Raw genomic sequence first — 20419 nt, 5'->3', positions numbered from 1 at the left:
TTCAGGATGTCGCCAAAGGGCGAGTGCTGAAATTTTTTCATAGCAGTGAACTCCATGATCGGTGCCCAATCGGATTCGATTGGCAGGGGCGCGGGAGGTTTGGAGTCCGGAGAGGAGTCCGGCACCTTGGAGTCATGAGCTTCGCAGAGGACATGGTTGGTGTTCGGCTCAATCGTCGTAGAGATCGCAGCCCCCGAGGCGGTGTCCAGCCACCCATCCTCGATCGGCGTGCGGCCTCTAGGGCACTGTTCGGCGGCAGAGCTAGGTCATGCCCATCATGATAGTGCGGCGCGCTTGGCTGTGGCTCGAACCCGTCGAAGATCAAGTCTCCGCGGACGTCAGCCGTGTAGTTCAAACTTCCAAATCTGACCTGATGGCCAGGGGCGTAGCTTTCAATCTGCTCCAGATGGCTAAGCGAATTGGCCCGCAGTGCAAAGCCGCCGAATACGAAGATCTGTCCGGGGAGAAAAGTCTCACCCTGGACCGCATCATTGTTGATGATCGAAGGAGCCATCGGGCCTAAAGATGACGACACAGAGGAACTCTCAATGAAAGCACCAATGTCGGTGTCAAAACCGGCGAATCTCGGGTAGGGGGTCCCGAACTATGCGTCTAGGCGGATGGTAACGTGAGACAAGGGAGATGATGTTTTTACCCAGGTTCGGGCCCTCTCGATGGAGGTAAAACCCTAGTTCTGCTTGATTGATATTGATGATATGGGTAGTACAAGAGTAGATCTAGTACAAGATCAGAGAGGCTAAACCCTAGAAGCTAGCCTATGGTATGATTGTTGTTCGTCCTACATACTAAAACCCTCTGGTTTATATAGGCACCAAAGAGGGTTAGGGTTACATAGATTCGGTTACAATAGTAGGTGATCTACATATCCGTATCGCCAAGCTTGCCTTCCACGCCAAGGAAAGTCCCATCCGGACACGGGACGAAGTCTTCAATCTTGTATCTTCATAGTCCAGGAGTCCGGCCGAAGATGATAGTTCGGCTATCCGAACACCCCATAGTCCGGGACTCCCTCAGTCATGCAGCCTTTCCTATGAAAATTTACAGCCCATTTGATGTGGTAGTTCGAAATAAGTTTGTGGGTGCTGGTGGGGGCTAATCACTTGGATTCTGTAATGCACAGTGAGCTCAAGCAGCCGGTGAGAGTGATGTTATTTCCCTTGGTTGTGATTTGTTACAATATTTCACTCTAAATTAAACAAATGGCAAGCCATTTGCCTTGTTTCAAAGAAAGTATGACAGTCACAGCCGATTTGAAAACGGAAGGAACATCTAACTCTAGCTTACAAACTGTACAAAAGCACGAGTGTTAATTGTTCATCAGGTTTACAAAAAAACCCAGGTTGAAAAGGGCAACAACATCTAACTCCAGCACTGTTTTCGGCAGTCATAGTCAAATGGATCGGTCAGGTCCATACAATGAACATCCTGGGTCGTAAAATTTACAGGATTATGACCACAATATGTTGTAAATAAAAGCCCGACACATTCAGAAGCTCTTTTGCCCACCTGAAACTCCTTTTTTTGATCTTCGACATACCCATCCGTCAAAACCATGCTGCTAATAAACTTATGCCTGATGGACAATAGTAACCTCGTGTTCAGCAAGAAGAATGTGACAAATCTAGTGTTTTCACAGTTGGCTACATATCATTCCAGTGTTATTGTCTTCAATTGAATCTCATGAGAAGTGGGAAAATCCCGATGCTTACGAATCCACCGATTGGTTATAACTTTCTTACCCCGTCCTGTTGCCTAAATAGACATGAAGATTGAAAATAGTTAAGGTCTAAAAAAGAGTGTCGAAAGAGCAACAGTTGAACGGTTAATTCTAGTACACTATATGTGGGCTTACAATGTGCATGAAATTATCACCTTTATATACAACTTCTCCAGACATGGAAAGCATTGTAGCAAGCCAATAATCTTGTTCAGATCAAAACTATTCATTTGGATATATAAGATCTTGACAGAATCCAGCACCATTGATAGGCCATCCATGGGGAAACTCTTCATTGAGCATAGAGCATAATATTAGTACAAAATGTGTACTCCAAGATGATATATAACTTATGCGCAGAAATTTAAAATGCAGCTTATGGTTACAAGTGTAGATGATAATATAAAGTACCTGAAGAACTGTGGAGCCAAACACCATATTTGAATGAGCATAGAGATCATGTATTACACCCAAGGTCTCCAGTTTAGGCACATAGAGGACGGTTATTTTCAACGGTGAATAACTAGAATCAAGGATCAACCTTTGAAGCGTACGGGCATCTTGGATGATGAGCTGCCTTCCGTCAAAAGAAATTCCAATTCTTACAAGGTTAGGCGACTTTATTTGGAGACAACCGATTCTAACTGTGAAGACAAGCACCAAGCACTCCAGGGCAGGGCAACTGGAGTGGATGATGTTGTGCAATGACGCCTCCAATATACGAACCCTCACAAGTGAAAGTTTCTTGAGAAATGGGAGTCGAAGGTTTAGTACCAGATTGTCTGGTAGGTAGCATAGCACAAAGGTGGCGGTGTGGGGAGAAGAGGAAAACCGCGAGATGGACATGGGTGCTGAGGGCACAAGTTCATGGCGTTCGGTATGTGGTATGTGATTTCCAAGGGAATAGTAGAACTCAAGCAGCTGTAGTTCTGTGAATTCAGGGGATTTCAGCCAGGCGTCCACCATGCAGGGCATGGTATGCTTGCTCAGGTAGCATGACGAGATGTAGAGGCTTTGGACGGAGCCCTGGTGCAAGGAGATGATGGCTCTGGGGATTTCAAAATCATTGAAGAGAGATAGCTGACGACAGTCAAGATTAAGGGGCACGGCACGCCATAGAGGGCGCCACCGAATTGAGAGGACTTGGGTGCGGCAGCAATCCTTGGTGGGGAGAAGCGAGATAATCTCCTCAAGGACGGCGTCCGGGAGATCGCTGATGCGGTCCACCCGAGATTCTACGGGTTCCTGGGTTCTGATGGGGGCGGGGTCGCCGCTTCTCCCCGCGCCGTCGGGTGCGGAATCTACAACAGGCGTCGCTGCTGGCGGGAGCCTCATCTTCTTGGCGCTGGGGTCAGCCGACTCCATTTTCCTCGAGGGCGTCGTGTTGCGCTCACGGATTTGAGCAGAGTAATGAATGACGAGTCTAGTTGTAGTGTGAGTGAAGAAGAAGGGGAGCTGGGGGTTTTCTGTAGTAGTGAGGAAGAAGGGGAGCTGGGGTTTTCTGTAGGAGTGAGGTGAGGAATTTGGGGGTACGAGTGGAGCAAGCTGCGGTGAGGTGGGTGGGAGCGAGGAGGAAGAAGAGCACCTAGGTTTTTGGGGGGGGGGGTGTGCTGGGTGTGGGTAGCGCCTCTCATTCAGTAAATATATGGGCTTTTGAATTGATTTTACTATTTACTAGTAGTGTGGATGGGCTGTTTTGTCTTGGTCCCAGAGAAACAATTACTACTAGTACAGTGGAGACACTCTACAGCTACCTAGAAAAACAATTACTACTAGTACAGTGGAGACACTCTACCGCTTCTGGCTCCTCCTAGGTCATTGAAACGTCTCCCTCTACTCAATGCCGTTATACTTTTGTTCACCGACAAGCAGGGCATGCAGCGCGCGGGCCCAAATGCCATCCACCACATTAGAAGGCAGTATGCAGGCGGAGAGTCACCCCGGTCGTAGCACGGCAGTAACGAGCCGTCGTATCACAAAACCCCACCTCGCCGCAGTCTAAGGTTGATGGACGAAGCAACCATCATTTCACTCTTCGCTGAATCCCCTTCTCCCTCACCGTCTCCAAGAAAGGCAACACTCGCATCTGCCACTGTTCTTCTCACCCAATGAAGGGAAGGTAAGAGGATCCGTGATGTTGGTATATTTTTGTTCAGAGAAAAAAAGGAACTTTTGCAAAGTAGTAACCGATCCTCACTCTCTTTTTTGTTTCATTGACATTGCGATTTTGTTTTCCTTTAAGTGGTATCCTAGTATTCGTCAGTTTCATGATGGACCAAGGAGAACCAGGCAAAGATCTACCGATATTGGAGCAGATGCAGGAGGCTGATCCCCACGTGATAGAGAGCTCCAAGAAGATGGAGGCGGCCACCGAGCCGACCCCAGATACGCTCACGGCCACTACTAAGATAGTCAACGCCCCGTTTAAGGTTACAACCCCCGTGGCACTGCAGAAGCAGTTTTCCCCCTTCGAGGATGTGTCCCCCCCCCCCGCAGAGCTGCCCAAGGTGATTTTCTTATTTGCCGATATCGATTGTGGTTTTTCATCTAAGTATGTGGTGATTAATAATGCAAAAAAAATTAGCTTCGATGCCATGCTATACATAGTGGTTTAAATAACTTGTGTTCCTTATACTGAAAAGTAATTCAGAATTTGTTTCTGTTTCAATTAGAGCCCTGATGCAGACAAGGATTGTGTGGTTGTACATGTCACTCGCTATGAGGCGGATGACCTGAATATATGCACTGGGAAAACATAGTTCTTAGGCTGTTGGAACCTAGAAGCCATTTGCGGTTATACTAATGAAGAGTTGTATTCCAGCCTCACTGTTGTCAGGCATGTTGTCCAGGGTGTACTGAAGCACAAGAAGTTCAAAGCTACTCCTTCGATTGTGAGGCATACTGTTCTTGTCAAGCTTACGCAGGAAGATGATGTGGCATGCCTCCACAAACAAGTTTATCAGTGGCAAGGCCACAAGGTTGTCTTCATGAAGGTTCAGAGGATTGAGCTGTTGCGGGACGTCCTCGATGATGTTCATGGCAAGGTCCGTCTTGTGTCCAGCCCAAATTAGATCGAGGCATGAAATAGTTGCCCCAGCTAGTGTTTAATAGTAGTTTGGACTATGTCTAATTATCTGAACCTTGCCTATTATCGACCCCTCTGGGGCTAGTACTCTGTTTGAATCTGTCCATGAGAACTGCTTCTACTTTTGTGTGCTCGTGAATCATGTGAGAACCATCGTAATTGTTACCGAAACAGATATGGCATGGTAAGACATAAGTTGTCACGGATTAGCATATGAGCAGTGTGTGTTTTGATGAAATAGAGCACTCGTTCATGAACTATGTGCCGACGTATACATAAGTACTTGTAAACACTGTTGGTGCTACCCCACTTGAAAGCAGTTGTGCAAAACACGATACATTGGCTCAGCTTGCTTCAACACTAGGCTATCGACCAGCTAACAATCAACAATCTGCTGTCTGACATATAAGCAACTATGTATCTTGTTACAGTGGTTCATGCAGTTAACTGAGGCCACAATCTAAATTCCAAACGTTCACACGCTAGTCCAGCGCTCATCTGGAACACTCACATTAAACTCGTCCTCATAAAAAACTTGAAAAGCCTAAGTTAAGCAATTTTATACATCTCAATGATTCATAGAACATAACAAACATATACTAGTTCATAGCAAAAGACAAAGTTGTGAGAAGGTTTACAAATCAAGAAAAAACAAGCAAGGCTTCCCTGAGCAAAGGGCCTCCCGGTAGGCTTAAATTTTCTGGAGTTCACTCTGGTTTTTTCTTGTTGCCACCATCCAGGGTTAGGTCTCTCATTCCAGAATAACCAATTATAATTGTGGTCTCAGCTGGAATGCTGAACTGAACCATGCAGTGTACTAACCAGGTGAAATTCTTTTGCATTCCACTAAATTTAAGCACCACTATTTGCAGAAATAAGTAGACCACAATGCCTCTTGTCCGCGCACCTGTCCAAAAAATCGCCGTGTAGTCGTGCCAGCTAGTCCTCGGTCCATGGATGAACTGGTAGAAAGTGCATTTCGGACTAGGATGCAGTTGTTTTCACTCGTCCCTGCACTGCAATCAGGAAGTAAAACGTACGAATCAGCTTCTTTTAGATTGCGTTGGTCATTCTACCTTAGTTACTACCAATGTAGGAATACCTTGAAGACTGGAGGTTAGACGACGACAACGAGGGATAGCCTTCTCATTTTATGTTTTTCTACTAAAACTGAGGTGTGTGCTTTTGATTGCGCGGATAGAAATGATATGGAGACATACATCCCGAAACGGTATGGATACAGATATCCCTGTTTGCGCAAATATGAAATACGATTATTTAAATAGTGACAGATATTTGCAGTGGCGTATGATTAACAGGAGCATCTATTGTGTTATAATTGGCACTAGATTGACAGTATGAAGAGTCCTTAAGTAAGTAGCATCACATCACATCAACAATGCGACTAGATTAACATGAAGAACAATAACATTAGTATTACTGTCATGAGAGTAGCACATGGTCAGTAAATGTGCAATCAAATTTGTGCAGTTCCACTGAGATGAAGCAATGTTAGCGGTGTGACATTTAAGTGTAACTGCAAAAACACAATTCATGGGAAATAAAGCAAGACGGAAGCACTTCATAAAATGGTGGTGGCATTGCTTCAATTTATCGACGGCACTAGACCATTACTTATAGTGACATTAGATGGCATTGCTTAATGCTTCATGTGATTTTACATTAATGGTAGAGATATGGGTGTAGGGATAGCAGGGCAATAAAGTGGTGAGGCAGATGTGGCTGCCGAGAGCGGCAAACACTCAGGCAGCATGTCAGCATTTGTCCCATTTTTTTATCTCCTAGCGACACTTTCCTATGTGAGCACATGAAATCTAGACCTGCTCATTCTCACTGCGTTGTACCCCAACACCCTCACTTTCTTTCCTTTTTCAACCAAGAGATAGGTCCACTTTCCCCCACCCTTCGCCATCCACCATGCTTTCTTCATCTTTTCAACCAAGAGACCGGTTAGGTAGCCGGTATCTACTACTTTCCCCCGTTTCCTCTTAGAACCAAGTCCTAGATTCATGCTACAACTTTCCCAATTTCTTCCCTGTTTGAACTAACTCTTAGAGTCGACTATATGAACTAGCTTTACCTCTAATAATAGTAAAAGTCTAGGTGGCTTTAGAACAGCGTATGGAAGTAGAAAAAGATCCACACGAAGGGAGCTGGGGCAGTAGAGCAAGGCAGGTGTTCCGTTTCGAAGGAATATATACCTGAGGGTCGTCGGCATGTGGCAAAGATGGCGTTGGGAGGCTGCATCTTGGTCACAATACCGCAGGGAGGAAGAAGGGGTCGGAGGCCCTCCCTAGCCGGTGCTCTCTCGGAGAGAATGGCACGGCCGCCGATCGGGACGCGCGGGCAGCCGTTGGTCTCCTCCCTCGCCGCTGACGACAGCGTGAACGATGCACCTACACCCCTGCCCCGGTCGAGGTTGTCCGGCCGGATTTGTGACCAGCCGTGAGCTGAGAGAGAGTGTGGCCACCTATGTCTTGCTTACATCTGGAGAGCATGAGAGAATGAACGAGAGGAACCCTAGTAAAGCAAGTGCTAAGGCTCCTGCTTATATATATAGTGGAGTGATTTTGTTGTACCAGCTTCAAAAAATGCGCTCCTACGTGTACCCGCGAGTGGCTATGAGAGAACTAGTGCGTGTGTGCCTGCACTGCTTGTCTTCGTGAGAGTACAATATACTATGCCCAAAGAACGTTCGCCACAAGAGTAATAGTATAAGTGTGTGACGTGTGAGCTAAAATAAAATGTGCGCGACGTATTTTGTTTTTTAGAAGTTCTGAGGGTAGGGTGTGAAGAGCACATTTGTGTGTGACGTCTACCTGCAGATAGACGATGGGTGCGACGTGCGAGTCTGCGAGAGGACTCGGGAGAGTCATGACTCGTAAGGGTGCATGTGCGTGAGAGAGAGGGGGGCACGTATCAATGCAATGCATGTGTCCGTAAATCATTATCCGACAAACGTTCGCCACAAGCCTTTTCCTGATGAACACCGTAAGAACCGTTAGATCGGCATCCGACAGTGTCAGTTTTGCCATGTCATTTAACAGAACAGCCACTCCTCCTACACACAAATCTTCCACGTGAGTGTTAGCAACTGTCGTATGCTCCCTCCGTTCCGAAATGCAGTGCATATATCTTTATTGAAAATTCGAAGCTCGCAAACTTTTACTGAGTTTTCTGTACCAAATTGCACATGTAGAATACCATGTATATATCATTTCATTCATCTTCGAGAGGTAACTATAAAGATGGGGGCGGAGTCTACAAAGAAAGACCATCGTATCACCCGCGGCAATTTCAACCATCCTTTGGTGCCGAGGAATATCATAGAAACTCTATATGATATGATTTTTATAGGATTTTTTCCTTTAGAGCCAATTGGTTCGTAGGAATAGATTCACATACTCCACATTTCAAAGGAAATAAACATGATATCATTTCTATAGCTTTAGAGCCACTTGGTTCATATGAATGGATTCCTATACTCCCTTAATTTCAAAGGAAAATAAACATTAGCGTATATTCAATAGAAAAGTTCCTATGGTATGAACCAAATTACATCTCTTTTCTAATCCCTCCTCATAGGAATTGAGATACATGTCATCTCTAGATTCAATAGAAAAGTTCCTATGATGTGAACCAAATGACATCTCCTTTCCAATCCCTACTCATAGGAATTGAGATGCTCCATGTCATCTCTTTCCCTACAACTTCCATGTATACATCTTCTATTCCTACTAGTAAGTTACACGTGCATTGCACGCATGAGATTCTGGTGGTTTGTGCATTATGCTTCTACATGTGGAGTTTTCTAGATTCTACATGTGGCAAAATCTGGTGGAATGTAGATGATATCCACCGACAAGTAGTGCTCGGATTTGCCATCTTTGTACCGTCGGATTGGCTTCATCCAACGACCAACTTTCAAAGTTATTCACACACTATATAGGGGTATAGAAATAGATAGTACAACCCACTAGTAGGTTTTTTCCAAAACATGCAACTATGGCACAAGAACTATATAGTGTGCCAATAACTTGAAAGATGGTCACTGGATGAAGCTAATTCGACAATGCAGAGATGGAAAATCCGAGCACTACTGGCCGTTGGATATCATCAACATTCCACCAGATCTGCCACATGTACAATTTCGAAGACTCCATGGTTGAACTTACACATAATGCACAAACCTCAAAACACAAGCACTTCTCCTTTGTTCTAGAATCTTCTGTATAACAATTGATTTTTTTTTCTAAATGAATTGCCATTATTTGTTTTTTACTTTATGCTTTACAATGCACAACCCCATGAATCTTAACATTTTTATAAAACTAATTGATTTTGAATCAGATGAACTATAAGAATTAAACGAACATCTACATCATGCATATATGACTCAAAGCTTTACATGCTATAGTGTGTATTTATTCATAATTTGGTTTTGAAATCTCATGCATTCAATGCATGTGCACCTTACTAGTTTTGAGTAGAGTAGAAAATTTAACGCGGCCCCGGGTATATCAAAATGCAGGGCCCATGAATCATTGCCTTTCGGTTGAACCTACGTCCACAATTTTTTGTACGTACTATATCTCCACTGGTCCCCGAACCCAAAATGCTGCCTCGTTCCCATCAAACCAAGCGGGCCACATATATTTAAGGCATCGACTCGAACCTGTTTACTACGACGTGGCCCCGCATGCTGTAGTACTCCTAGAAACCCTACCGCCGCACTCATCATCAGTTTTCTTCTAGAGGACGAGGGAGAAGCGGATTTGTAGTGGATGCGCTTCCAAAAAAAAGGATCTATAGTGGAGACTCCTACCCTAGGGTGCCCTAGGTAGCTGCCGCATGCAAGATTGTTTTCTCTTTTCTTTATGCTCTTATGCCCTAGAGTGAAATGATGGTTGCTTCATCCGTCCAGCTTAATGAGGGAAAGGTGGGGCTTTGTGATTTGACCCCTCATCGCTAATTTTCTACTACTGCGGTGCTACGACCGGGGTGTCTCCAATTCCAACTGCTGCTCCGAAATGTAATTTGGTGCATCGCACGTGGAACAAGACGGTGTATGAGCCACATGTTGGCCAAAGGGGTCCTGTTAAGTATTTCGCCATTTCGTGTGCGGACTGACCCTGCTTGAGTTGCTACGCCAACACGACAGGAGCAGCCTACCACTTGGTTTTGCTCCTTGGTGAATCCCGACTATATTGATCTAAAAAGATACGTGCTGAACTACCCTCTCCGTCTCGGTTTTTTATTTTTAGGCGTCTCGATTTATAGGGCGTGCACATAGTTCTAGATCATCCATTTGACTAACTAAATATGAGTTACTATGTCACAAAAAGTATATCATTGGATTCTTAAGCGGATGTAGTTGTATTTAAAAGTCGAGGGCGGGGCTTTTCCTGTGCGGTAGGCGGGGCAGTTCCACCTAGTCGGTTCGACAGAGACGCGAGAAGACGAGGGAGTAGGCTGCTGCAAAATGTGATTTGACAGCGAGTTACTGCTGGACAGGTGGGGCCCCGTGATTTGACTTGCCATTATCATTTTAACTGCGGCGCTACGACTGGCATGAGTCTCCCGATTCCTGACCACCTCAAAATGTGCCTCTCCCCATGCTCCACCATGTAGTAGAGGCTGGCTCTTGCATGAGAGCCCACTTCTGCACTTATTCCTTGCCTCTCTCTCCTCCACATATGCAAAAATGCCATGTAAAGCGCACTATTGTACTTACTTGCTCCTACAGGTGCTAAGCCTGCCACATACGCATAAAATCTGATGTGGCAAGTTAATCAAGAAGAGAGAGACTAGTTTGGTGACCCAAGGAAGAAACGGTGCTAAGCGCGTGTACCTAGGTGAAAAGACAATTTTGAGTCTTTAGCTAATTAAATGAAGCAAACTTAGCAACAAAAAACTAATAAGCACACCATTTCATTGGAAGAGGTCACTCCTTGGCAAATGCAATAAATACTACTCCCTATGTCCCATAGTATAAGAACGTTTTTGGCACTACACTAGTGTCAAAAACGTTCTTATATTATGGGACAGAGGGAGTACGAAGAAAGAGATAGAGAGTAGTAAAAAAATACACTTATTGCCAACCTTATAGCTAACCTTGTTGTAGTATGAGTGACTAAGTGATGACTATGTATGACATGCAAACATCGGATAGCCTAACGCACAGTGTTAAATCTCCAAGGGTGCGACCGCGCGAGCGACGCGGCGGTCGTGGTAGGCGCGGCCATGATACGGGCTACTGGCAGCCCTTGTACCTGAGATCAAATGGTCGCATGCTAAGTTGCTGAAAATTTGCAGAATAACCTTCCAGGTTAGGATATTCACCCATAGGTCTAGAATCACGCCATGCAACCGTTCGATCTCAGATCGAAGGGCTCTCGGAAGCCCGTATCATGGGAGAATGGAAAGCCACTACCCTGCCATTCGCACGCTTGCAGTTTGCTCCTACTCATCCCTGCACGTCCTTTAATACTACGACGGTTCGCTCCTAGACGTCCCGTCCTTTCACATTACGACAGTTCCACTAATCCTAACCCTCCTCCCAAATCCATGGCGTCCCAAATCTCCATGATCGGCGGTGAGTACAAGGTTAGAACCATTACCGGCGATGAGTTCAATGTCATCTACATCCGTTCTTCCACGACGGTGAAAGGATGCTTTTCTTGCTTCAGACGCATGTCCGAAAACTCAGATGATGAGTGGGTCACTGGGCTAGATGTTGAGTACACCACATTCCTGGGACGAGAGAAGGATCTAAAGGACGAAGAGAGGATGAAGCCCGCCGTGATCCAGGTTTGCATGCATGACTTATGCTTGGTCTACCACATATGCCATGACGACGTTGAATGCCTGGATTTTAAGAACTTCCTCGAGAGCAACCTAGTCAAATTCGTTACTGTATACTTTAGGAATGAGAAAGAAGTCCTGGGTCGGATAGGCCTCGTTGTAGGAAACCCCTTCGACCTCTAGAAGAATCGGCTGCTGCCCTTCGGTGGCCAGCCTTCAATGCTGACCCTGGCAGGAGCCATGGTTCATCCTTCGTGCCGTAAACTGGAGAAACCTCATTACACGTTTCATCGTCATGTATGGCAGTGGAATGTACTAGATATATACCACATCCACTACGCTGCAATGGATGGCTACCTTTGTTTCAATATCTACAAGGGGTGGATGAAGAGCAAGAGCCAAGTGTGCGGTTCAAGCAAAGAAGTATCGGCCAAGAGGAAGAGGGACAAGGACGAAGTCGAGGACGTGGACGAGGACTCCGAGTAAGTAAGTTGTCAGTATTGTTGCTCATGGTGGTTCTAATGCAGTGTCTACCGGATTAGTTGCGTAGTTTAATTTCAGGTGTACTTAGTTTAATTTGAGGGGTGTGTTGTGCTGAACCCCCAGCAGAACAATGATATGTTTCTTCTCGTTACATTAACTCTTCAGTATGTACATACTACTAGTATTTATTTAATAGAATTTAGCACCCCAATTAAGCATGTACTAACTGTTTTAAGAGTACTATATGCATAATTTGGCGACGAGCGCTCTCTATATGTACCACCTTTTTTTAAATTTTTAATTTTTGCTCCATGGCGCAATCCATCGATACTACTACTGTACAAAAGTATACATTTTTTAAAAGTCTAGAGTACTGTTCATCACATATATAGCCAGTTAAATTCTCAACCTAGAACGACGTGCATGCCATGTAGTAAACCGATACGGAGGAAGTATAGTAAAAATGAGGTGCTTTTACCGAGCGATCGGCGGGGGAGCATGGCCTGTCATGCGGTCCCACGTGTCATGATGTACCAAGGCGATGCGCGTGTCCCTATTGAGGTAGAAGCAATACTACGTGGTTTGAACTGAAGTGTGAAATAATGGTTGCTTCGTCCGTCTGGGAAGATGCGGCATTGTGATTTGACGTCCCATTGCCCATTACTACTACTGGGCCGGTACGAGTGGGGTGCGTCCCGCTGATGTTCTACACTGTTATTTTGTGCTTGACATGTCGACCCGGTTGCTATATGTCCAACATGTAGGCGACAGGAAGTACATAATTCATGAAAGGGAGCGTCGACGGAGGAGTATACTACATAATTCATGAAAGGGAGCGACTTAGTTTTTGAAAAATCTGTTTTTACGGTGTACATACCCACTAGGGTTTATAGGGCTCATCTAAAAAACATTTGGTTTTCCGTTTGATAAGTCTCAATTCTATTCTATTAGTAGTACCGTTACATGTTGGATTTCGAGGTGCGTTAGATCACCCGATGCAAGCAGTGTCAAGAGGAAACTCACCGATGCCTGTAGAAGTTCATGGAAATTTAGTGGTCATTCATGCATTCGTTCTAATTAATGCCTCAGTAAACATAACTTCTCGAGAAAAACGAGCTTACTAATTACTTGTGCAAACTACGAAATTAATTCGACCACTCACCGTCTACCTTGGTTGGAGAGATTTTGAAATTGAGCCAGAAACTGGAAAGGAGGGAGTAGTAACTTTTGTCTCGATTACTATTTGTGGCCTTGTATAGATGCAAAATGTATTTTTTTATAGTGGCCTTGTATAAGTAAATGGAGGTAACACTAAAGGATATAAATATTCCAAACAATATGATAATCTCTCTAACCAAGGTACATAGTAGGGACGAGGAGTAGACGGAGGGAGTAGTAAAATTTTCTCATCGTGCTGCGAGCCACCGCGCGCGTGGGCGAGGGAGCAGGCGTAGGGCGTATAGTAGTACTACCTCCGTCCGGGTTTATTTGTCCCCATTGTATTTTGTGCCAAATTTTGACCATAGATTAAACTAACAAAATGTTCATGCATGTCACAAACATTATATTTTTGAAAACTATGTTCAAATACGAATCCAATGAGATAATTTGTCTTGACATGCACTAACATTTTGTTAGTTAAATCTTTAGTAAAAATTTGGCACAAACTACAAAGGGGACCTATAAACAGGACGGAGGTAGTACTACTACTACTACTCGTAAGCAAGCATCACCTCATCCTGCGAGCCACCGCGCCCGTGGGCGGGGGAGACGGTGTACTAAGCAAGCTTCTCCTCGTTTTGCAAGTTGACGGGACACATCAAAAGTGCTCCAGTGTATAGAGCCTTGCCTCTAAGGTAGGCCCCACATGGTTTGCCTCTTTTTTAACATAACACGTCAAGTCGCAATTTGTTTGTTCGCCCGTGGTAGACGATCCTCCTTCCACCAAGTGGACAACCAGTACATGTGTCAAATTACCACGTGGGCTACCTTTTCGTACAGAAATGAGCTCCACCATGTACCCGCGCGAGTGTGGTTGGGAAAGAGATAGGAGTACGTGCGTCATGCGTGCGCCTCTTCTCTTCGTGCACGTCCCCCACCTACGTGGGTGTGTGTGAGAGAGATACAAACCTAGACATAATGCACCGTCCATCCCCATGCCTCCGCCCAGTCCGACCACCAGTCACCACCACGCCCCACTCCTCCTCACCTTATCTCTCATCTTTCTCCCTCCATTTTTATATACAAGGGGCCACTATCAAAATTACAATTTGCAGATATACAAGGCCAACACTAATCGATGCAATATTAATGGTGTTTTCCTCGTGGTACCAGCAAAGGAGGACATTAATTATCCCTTGCATGCATGCGGGACTTTGTAAAAAAAATGCATCTTGATATTCCGTGCAATGCACGGGCATCTTGCTAGTCCATGAAAACAACACATGGCAAAATTCCACGGCGAACAAGGGATTTGAATATGTTGGGAGGGGCTGTTTGGATCTTGCCAGGGGTAGCGAAAATATTGGCGACCCTCTTGTCCACCGGTGCCTTTACCATGATGAACGAGGAATGGCTCGGGTGCTCATGCTGTCATGCATTCTCCAGCGCGCACGTTGGAGACAAGCTCGGACGAGCTGTGTTTTTTAGTCCCACAACACCGCCCGAGCCACCCGCAGACCAACCGGCGACCCGCAAATTACGCCATCCAACGGTAGCCGCACACATTATGACAGCAACTCAACCAACCAGACGAAATTCACGCAAACACGTAGGCAAACTGATATTTCATATAAACAACGATGGAAATCATATAAAATACCGGATTTTCATACAAACATGACAGATTTCATTACATTCAAATGAACTACGCGGTGCTAGTTCTGGACGGCACAGGTATATAATACCTGGCCTAAATGGTTGCCGCCGATCGATTTGTGTTCCTCATGTCCAACAGCATGATCACCGCACTGCCAGGAGCCCCAGAGGTATATGCTTCAGTGCAAAGGATGGCTCGCTTCCCCACTGCCCAACTGATATCATTGGCTAATGCCGAAGATGATGGTGGCCGACACCGGTTCGAGTTCATCACTAGCCACTACTTTTTCATGGCCGACACTGGCTCGAGTTCATCCTAGCATTCCCCTCTTCTGTGGAGCCCATGCGGGGTCGACGAAGGTCCTCCCAACAAAAGGATTCAGCAAGACACCTACTGTGTACGCCGGCGTCGCCTCTGCGGTGGCCTTCATGGGACCCAAGCGGCGGCGGCCTCCCGTGTTGTACTTCTCCTCGATGATGGCGGCGGACGCGGAGGCGCTGGCCACCGCCTCGTCACTCTCCACACACCCGGCTTCTGTTGCTGCTTGCATGGCGCGGCCACCGGCATTGGAGTCTCGGCCATAGAAATGGGAGACGTGGTACGAGGTGGCGGCGTGGACGGCAGCAACGACGCCCGTGTGCCGCTCCTCGTCGAGCTGGCCTGGAGCGGCGAGTTGCTGAACCACGTGCTGGCTTGGGGCGGCAACTGGCTCCGTCGGGTGAGGGGAGGGAGGTGGATCAGCGAGCTGCATAGCTCGTATCCGGCGGGCTACCTAGCCGGCTTGGATGCGCAATAACTACTCTTTGTAAGCCATTGTAAGAGTGGAAAAAATGGTGAAGGAGGAGATAGGGGAGCGGCGGAGGTGTGCGATTCTTGGCTGGCGTTTGGCCTCGTTTAAATAGGAGATTAAATAGACGGCGGATGGGAGGAGCTCGGCCGGCGTTGCGTTTAATGTTGGCCCGGTCATGAACGGACGTGTGTCCAGAGTGGGTTTCTCGTCTTCCACACGGGCGGGTTTCACGGAGGTGTTTGAATGCAGCAAGGAGGCGTGTTCACTGGTGGAAAAAAGGCCTTTGTCGCGGTTCGCAACTGCCATTAGTCGCGGTTGCGCAACCGCGACCAAATAAGGCGACTAAAGCCCCCCACCTTTAGTCGCGGCTCCTTAAGAACCGCGACTAAAGGCCCGTCCACGTGGGCGCCAGGCGGCCGTCGGGGCGGAGGACCTTTAGTCGCGGTTCTTCTGGCCAACCGCGACTAAAGGCCGCCACAAGTTTAGGGTTTTAGCCCCCCCCCCTAAACCTGTTTTCTGTTTAATTTGTATTGTTTTATTTCTTTTGTGCTTTATTTTAATTTTGAAGGAGTTTCATATATTCTACGGTACTACATACATGCATATGAATGTACAATTTCAAATAAATTTGAAATTAGAACCAAAAAGAATTCAAGAGGAATATACAATATATATTCAATATCATCGGATGACCATATACAATTTTGAACAAGTTTCCATACATGATTTAATGCATATAAAGTTCTACGTCCTCGTAATAGTGTTCTCCTTTAGGATGGAGGACTTCCCTGCTGAACCATCTAGCTAGTTCCTCTTGAAGTGGTCGGAAGCGAGCTTCTGGACTAAGCATCCACCGGAGGTTATTCCTCTGAGCATTGGTATCACTCGGAACCCGCTCAGAGGTGTATCTCCGGATCATCTCACAGACATAGTATCCACATAGATTGGTCTCCGGTGGCTGAATATCCCCAGCATTCTTAGCCTTTAACATTTTGAATTCTAGCTCTTTTTTGAATTCACCGACCTTTGTATCTACGAACCGTCTCCAAACCCTACGAGGCAAAGAAAATTAAATGAACAAGAGAGTTATTAATTAGTTACTTGATATTAGGAAATGAACGAAATAGGCCGATCGATATAGAGCGCAAATGAATGAAAATAATTACTTCTGCAGCATTCTTCTCATGCCGCCCCAAAGCTTTGGATCCATATTCACAGAGTCGTGGACGAGACATTCTGAGGTGTTAACTTTAATTACTAGTAGAATCCAGTGGAACCTGCGGACACGATACATGCACAGTACGTCATGCATAACTCATCGATTAGCCGGCCACATACAATGCATGGAGTAAACAAAAGAGAATGTGCTCAAGACAGAAACACTCACTCAAAATGGTAAGGAAATAGAATATCACTTTTGAGTTCCTGCTTTGTAAGAAACTGCCACAGGTCTGCCTCCATGTCGGCGGGGTAACGCTCCAACACATGTCCATTAACGATGTGTGGGTCAATGAACCCAACATCATGGATGTTCCTTACTCTGCATTCCTTAATCTTCATTCTGCATGTATAATAGCGGACACAACAATATAGTTAGGACATATATATAGTGCAGGCAATATGAACGAGATGGGGTAGAAATTAATAAATCACTTACAGAACGTAGCAACTGATGATAGATTATCAAGCTCGCGCAGATTGAAAAGCTGGAACAATTCACTCAGTTCAATTTGTACATAGTAATGTTTGAAGTGATGCTCATGTCTAACTTCCGCATAAATATATTCTTTGGCGTTTTTATTTTTTATGTAACCCTTGTACCATTTCAGCAGACCTTTCATTTGTGGAGGTAGATCCTTTTCCTGCGCAGGCTCGACGAGAGGCCCATTCTTGACATATGTAATTACTACCTCCTTCACTGGCGCCTCATCAAGGCCTAACAGTTCACGAAGAGTAATACCTAAGTTGGCCGCTTGTTCTCTGGCACTCGTTACAGTCAATCCCTGTGCTGCCGCAGCTTGTATGATCTCGGGGGCATCCGGACAGAAGGCTTCCACTATAAGCGGGGCAATCGATTGTTTACTTTGTTCCCCGAGCTGGGCAACTTGTTTCCCTCTTTTTTTACTTTCGGCCTTCTCCCGCTCTTTGTTCTCCTTGAACATGAGTGCCTGCCTGCGAAGTTCACGTGCATAGTCGTTAGGCAGATTCTTCGCGGCTTGGGACGGTGTGCTCAAAAATGACTTAGCCCACTTCTTTTGCTCATCAGAAAATACTGGCTTGGGCTCGGGCTCTCTTTTCTTCTTGCAGTCCGCCTTCCATTTCTCCAAATCAGCAGCCGCGGCCGCGTCGACTTCCTCGGCACTATGTTCCCAAGGCCTTGTGGGGAGAGGCTTCAGTGATGGCTCCGGTACCTTTGTGGTCTTAGGTACATAAGGGTCCGGGTTAATAATCCAGGACTGCTTCTGCTTCTTTGCCGGAGGTGGATTGGGGGGCGGCGTCTGATCACCCGCCGGACGAGGACTGGGGGGCGGCGGCTGATCACCCGCCGGACGTTGTGGACTGGGGGGCGGCGTCGGCTGACGTGACGGAGGTGTTGGTGAACCGCCACCACCACCACCACCACCACCACCGCCACCGCCACCACCACCACCGTAGGGGGGTGGACTTGTTGTCCTTGGCGCCTCGCTTGGAAACTTGATAAACTTCTTTTGCCATAGAATGAAATGGCGCTTGACATCTCCAAGTCTTTTCTCCCCTTCAGGTGTAGCAATGTCAATCTCCAGGTCCTCAAACCCTTGGACTATGTCCTCCACCGTGACACGAGCATAGCCATCTTGAATGGGGTTGTTGTGGTGGAGTGCTCCAGGTAAACATGGTAAAGCACTGCCGATGGCTACCTTCATGGACATGTTCCCGATAGGATAATACAGATGACATTCTTTCATCTCCTTTATATCGTCCACGGGGTAGCGAGGAGGCTCCGGTGAAGTAATTTCGACCACCAGAGGCTCCGGTGCAGTAATTTCGACCACCAGAGGCTCCGGTGCAGTAATTTCGATCGTCGGTGCATCTGCACCAGCCGGTGGGGCCTCCGTGGAAGCCACGCTGCTTCTTCGCTGCTGGCTTCCGAGATCCGCTGGATGATCTTCATGCTGCACCCGAGCTGCATCTCTTTCGGCTACTAGTACACTCATGGTTTTCTTCATCACATCCATTTCCGATGCCAACCGCGCCACAACATCTGCTTCCCGATCCATCTTTCTCTTACGGCTTCTGTAACCGTACGGGTCATCGTTCTGGGGGAACCCTATTTTCCACGGAATGTGCCCCATGCCTCGTACACTTCCTCCGTGTTCAGGATTCCCGAGGGCTTTTGTCAGCGCGTCGTTCTCTCTGTTGAACTTGATCTTCCCCTGTTGAGCATCCCTCATTGCGTTAATAAGGGCTTGGGTGGGTTTAATTAATTTGCCCCGGTAAACACACTCCCCTGTCTCCGGGTTCAGCATTCCCCCATGCCCGTACCACCAGCTTTTGGCCCTTGGGTCCCATCCCTCTGTACCTGGACGGATTCCTCGCGCCGTCAGCTCGTTCTCCATCTTCTCCAACCTAGGCACCCAAATGCGATACCCTCCTGGCCCCATAACATGATTGTACTCCTTCTTAGCCGCATTTTCCTTATTTTTTTTCGATATTTGAATGAACTGCTCCGATTTCTTTTGCTTCACAAATTCTGGCCAATCATGTTTCAGTTTCTCATATTGTCCTTTGAAATCCGGAGTCTTGTTCTGCTTGACAAAGTCATGGACTAGATTTTGCTTGAATTTCCGGAATGCGTCGGCCATCTTATGAAGAGCGAACTGTTTGACTAGCCTCCTCCTCTCCTTGTTTTCCTCAATCTTGTTACCCTCCTCATCGAATTTGTTGTATTCCGGAGGTAGAACGAAATGTTCCATAAGCTTCTTGAAGCAATCTTTTTTTGTTCTCTTATCGACAAAAGTGAAACCATCAATTCGTGCCTTCTTTGGCTCATTCCACTCCTGGACGGTGATCGAGACGTTGTCTCTAACAATGGCTCCGCATTGGCTGACAAACTTGGTGGCGTTCTTGCGGGGCTCCAGCGGCCTGCCGGTTGCACTGTCGACAACCTCGATGGTGCATGTTTCTCCTTGTTTCATCGTCTTGGTTGCGCCACGCTTTGACGACGTAGTCGATTGTTTCGACGATCCGGCCGAGGGCTAAAATAAGAAAGAGTCGCGCGCGTTAGTACACACATATTTATTCAAATCAGTTAGTTTGTATCACCAGAGGCTCAATGTATATATATACCTCGGCGCCGGAGGTGGTTGCTACTTCCATTTGAAGATCGTCGTTTATCGACGTTTGTTCGGCATCATCTTGCTGACGGCGCCCTTCATCTTCACCGTCAAGGTTCAGATAAGAAGAGATATCATCTTCTTCTTCTCCGGTCGGCACATATAGAATATCGCCATTTATGATGCCGAACATATGTGCTTCACCGTCCGGATCATAGTTGTCCATAATCGGGTCAGCTCTATCGTCCGCCATTATATCAGTCCTGAAAACATGTAGTAAAAACAAATTAATTAGGTGAAGAAGGGGGGCGGTGGCGGTGGCGGTGGCGAAAGGGCGGTGGCAAAAGGAGGGGGCGAGGAAGGGGTG

This window comes from Triticum dicoccoides, chromosome 3B (genome assembly GCF_002162155.2).
Source record: "Triticum dicoccoides isolate Atlit2015 ecotype Zavitan chromosome 3B, WEW_v2.0, whole genome shotgun sequence".
In the NCBI taxonomy this organism is placed as follows: domain Eukaryota; kingdom Viridiplantae; phylum Streptophyta; class Magnoliopsida; order Poales; family Poaceae; genus Triticum; species Triticum dicoccoides.
This window is presented reverse-complemented; position numbering follows the sequence as displayed.